The sequence below is a fragment of the Capsicum annuum genome, unplaced genomic scaffold (genome assembly GCF_002878395.1).
Source record: "Capsicum annuum cultivar UCD-10X-F1 unplaced genomic scaffold, UCD10Xv1.1 ctg3880, whole genome shotgun sequence".
Lineage (NCBI taxonomy): Eukaryota > Viridiplantae > Streptophyta > Magnoliopsida > Solanales > Solanaceae > Capsicum > Capsicum annuum.
In genome coordinates this window covers 576-5,355 of record NW_025845968.1, presented here as the reverse complement: position 1 = coordinate 5,355, position 4,780 = coordinate 576, and positions in this window count along the sequence as shown.

The following is a 4,780-nucleotide window of genomic DNA, read 5'->3' as shown; positions in this document are numbered from 1 at the left end:
TGTCGGACTTTTGCGAAATTGGTATCGTTGGAAAGATAATTCGAAGTCCTTTTATTTGATATATAGTAGGCACTCTAATTCAATATATACAAAGAGGAATGACCGATTGAAGTTGACCCAAGTTTTGACGCTTACTAAAACTCAATCGATGGAAAAGCTTTCAACTTGTCCTTGAGTTAGGGGACCTCTATGATCTTAATTCATGCTCAACTAGATTTATACACCACATAGTTGATTAAAAAACTATATTCACAATAGATTTATGGTTTTTGGAATGTGTACAGTAGAAATGACAATTTACGTTCAAGTCTGAAAGTATGGAGTGTTACATTATCTCCCCCTTGGGATCATTCGTCCTCGAATGATGGGTAGGAACTTGTTGAAGCCTTAAAGGTATGGAATAACGTGGACACGACATGTCCTCTAATAAAGAATACACTGATCTGAAACATGATCATATGGATGGAACTACTGATATTCTAAATTCTTATATCGGACATGCATATCTGATGCATGGAATACACGACTGAAGCTACTCATAAGCTGAGTTCTCATAATGAACCTGCATACCTGATGCATGGATTTGTTACTGATTTGTTCTCATGAACGTAGAACTGAATATACTAATAAGCTGAACTTTTTCTATTGGACATGCATTTCTAATGCATGCATATCTGACTGAATTGATGTATGAACGTATGACTGAATACGCAATGATAACTGGTGCGGAGCTTGTAATAAGAATCTATGCATGCAACTGAATGGGGTATCTCCTCTTTGGGACCCTATGTCCCTCTATGAATGCTCAATTCACTAAGATGCTCAAAAAACTGAGGCGATGCACTAGGTACCTACAAATTTAATCATATCTGAAGATCCGGAATCTGAATGTAGTGCATGACGCATGAATTGAGCTATACTTGCAAATACTAGTATACTCTATCTTGGCATAGTAACATATTTGATATTTTGGGTAGCATGATTAAATAAAGAGGTGAGAAAACAAGTCATGCGAATCTGACTGCTAAACTGATTTGCTGGCCATATAGACTGAACTATACTGGAAACTTATACTCAATCTGGAGTCTCTCTTCAATACTCTCTCTAAAGAAGTTCTAGCAGTAATAGGGAGCCACGAATCTTAGGTATGGATTACACAAGACATCCAACTGAGAAAATCACAACATTTACACTACTCTGCAATCTGGAATATATACATATAACTCACAAATCAGGATAGAATTACCAGGCCTTAGTCAATGCGACTTCTTACTTTCAAGCTTAGCACACTTCTCGAGTATCCCTTAACTTATTATTCTCCTTAATTACCATACTCATTGATTCAAGTTATAATCCTTATAAATCTTTTTACTATTGTCTAAAGTAGCTTAAATCCTTTCACAATGATCAAGCCAAATTTTAAATCACAAAATACAACATGCCACACCACGATACTAGTCTAACCATATGATTCGGTCTTCTGTATCCTCTTTAGAGATCACACCTTAAGCATAACGTGCCTTACCACTTCAACGACCAGCTCTGAACTCTTACTATGGATTTACTAGAGCATATTGTGTCCCTCTACTTAAATTCCAACATGTCATTCAAGCCTATTTTTATAACCACATATGACCTCCAAGGTAAACACCCACAAGGACATACTTCACATATTTTCTCAACCACTATCAATATAACTCCCACGCGCTACCCCAAGAACATACACATACAAATTCTCACTAACCATCACATATATCAAAGATTTGGCCCCAAACTTACTTAACACTTAAGGCCTTATCTAAAACAAGCATACTATGCTTTTTATCAACAGGAAAACATTTACTCCTCACAACCATCCTCACATAAGAAGGAGTCACAAAAGGCTAAAATATAAGATTTTCAAACATAAAAGGGTATTAAATGAAACTTAACACTTAACTAAGGCATGAGGAATAGCAAATCAATATTTGGTATTTATCAAAGCACTCTGAATTTAGGGTATTCATGGCTATAAGCTGAATCTCGCCAATCATTTGGCGTAAAACATGAGTTATAGAGACTGAGCATACAATAGGGCGCAAACATATATTTCATGAGCTGGATGACCTCAATTTGGAGTTTGTAACATATAGAATGTAAGTCCAACTACTGAATGAACTGGAACTCTTCATTTTAGAACTGGAAGGGTACATAATTCTCTATCACAAGCATGATAATGAACTATGATTATCGAACTGACATGTAAGGCATAAGTATGTATTAGGATCACTGAAAAATACTGAGATAGGAATGGGTTGAGTCTCACTCTCACTTTCTGACAATTCTATGTCGTCATGACATCACTACTAGAATCTGAGAGACTGACTTGGTTATTTGTTCTATCATCTCCCCCTTGGCTTTAAGCCATCATCTTAAGTTTGGGAGATCCCTTACTAGACTTTAAACTTAACCGCACTCATTGCACTGTGGGGTCTAAAATATGACAATACACAAAATTAATAGAACTTAACCCGAAAGCCCACAAATAAAAGTGGAAAGCCCACTGCTAATACTACCTTCTGAGATACACTCTATATTTCGATAGCCCCAATAGTCATAGTATAATGCTTGCACACTTATTTCTATCGGTTCAACTTTCAAAACTCAAACTTAGATTCTAACACTTAACATGGATATCACCAAGCCTTTGATGAACCATACCACTTCCGTCCTAGCATACCAATGCTACTCCAAACTTATATCTCTCTACCATGAGAATAAGATCACATCAAAAGGCTCAACACTATAAATCAAGGCTCCTTAACTTGGATATATAGAACACCATATACCATCTAACTAGTCTTTTTCCAACTAGCAACTCAACGGTACCACTAGTCACACGCAACATCTAATAGTCTTAGAGAGATGCCACAATTCCATATTGCCTTGGGCATACTTACACACCATAACTACAACATTATACTTCATTACGAATCAACTTAAACTTAAGCCATTTCATACGCCGTTCAAGCCTATTAGATCACTTTCATTACCATATAACTAGCATCATTAACCAAGAAATCATCACATCCACCTTCATGAACTTCAACTGTTCAAAACTTAAGTTCTAGTGCTAAACATGATTTTTCAACCCAACCTTATGCGTGATTCTCACTTGGAAAACCATGAAATAAACATCAAGAAACACTAGTACACTAGAACTTCATAACCACAATAATCAATCTTGACCTTACAGTCTTCCTTATCATAACTCATTAGCACGTACTATTCAACACATCAATCCTACTAAATTCAAAACCTACATCATTAATCTCATGCCACTATTTTTACCACCACATTCTACACTTGAATTCAAGCCTATAGTTTAGCGTCAATCGTCTACCACCAATGACGAGTGCAACATAATAACTAATCCATCAAATTGGAACATTCTATCCAAATAGCTCAAAATTTGTTGCATACCTTCTCATAAGTAGTACTAGTTTACAACTACCACGAAAAAAATCAAGGGATAAGGTCACATTAAGCTGATATTATAACCCCGTACGATCTTATCTACTTATACGGATTTCTCACCTCATACTTACTTACTCAAGCATACATTTAGACTTCCTTAAAATTCCTCAAACAACCATGAGTCTGTAACGCCCCGTAAAAGATGTGCATAGATTAGTCTTTAGCTCTTATACTTAATGACTAATAATTTTTTGAGTGTAAAATGAGACATAGTCATTTTAGCTGGCAATCTTTGGGATACAACTTTTCAACCTTTACGACATCCGTTTTTAGATTTTCAAGTTGAGTTACGATTGAGAAAGCTCATAGTGCATCTCAGATAAGTTTCGGAATTTTTCGAAACGCATAAGGCTGCGTTTGGATTTCAAAACAGTAGCAAAATGCATAGCCTATTGCCCAGTTTTCAGCATTTCAGGGTCAACTTCAAACAATCATAACTCCCTGTATATAATGAACTGTGTGAGATATAATATATCAAACGAAAGCTCTTTGAGTCCTCTTTCAAATGAAGTTGGTTTCATCAAATTTAAGTATATGAGTAAAACTTTATAATCGATTTACTCCAGACTATCAAACTGTCAACTGAGGGACAGATTTGACTTTAATTGTTCCTTAGGGGTATTTTGGTCATCCTCCACCACTATATATACCACCAACATGGGATTTAATCCCTCAAACACCAAAATATACCTTCATTCATCAACATTGCTCAAGAACACTTCTTAGGGTTTCAAATAAAAACCCAAATAGTTCAAGATTCGACCGTAGGTTTTCGAAGATAATTACATATTCGGAATCACAAATCCGCGAGCTACAAGAAACATCTAGTATTTTTGGAAATAGCGGTACGTGGGGTTATCCTAAAATCTCATGGGTGTAGTTTTTATGAACATGCATGCTTTTAAAAGGGGGTCTTCAATCAAATGCTAACTTGCTTTCAATATGATTTCTAAGTCATTTTTCTTTATGTCATGGGAATTGTTTGCCTATATACTTCAATGGTTGAAACCATGCATATGTGATTTGAGATTTTCCATGGAAGTTTAATAAATATGAATGATAAATTTCTTTCAAATTCCCATGTAATGTCTTGATACCCCATATCATATTGTGACCAACAAAAGAGAGCATGAATTTGAAATAATTATTGTTCACCACTTGTAAATGATGAAGCACCTTGTTTTTTACATGATTATGCATATGTGGATGTGATATTGATGACTTGCAAGTTGGGTATGACAATACCCTACAGAATATGATATGT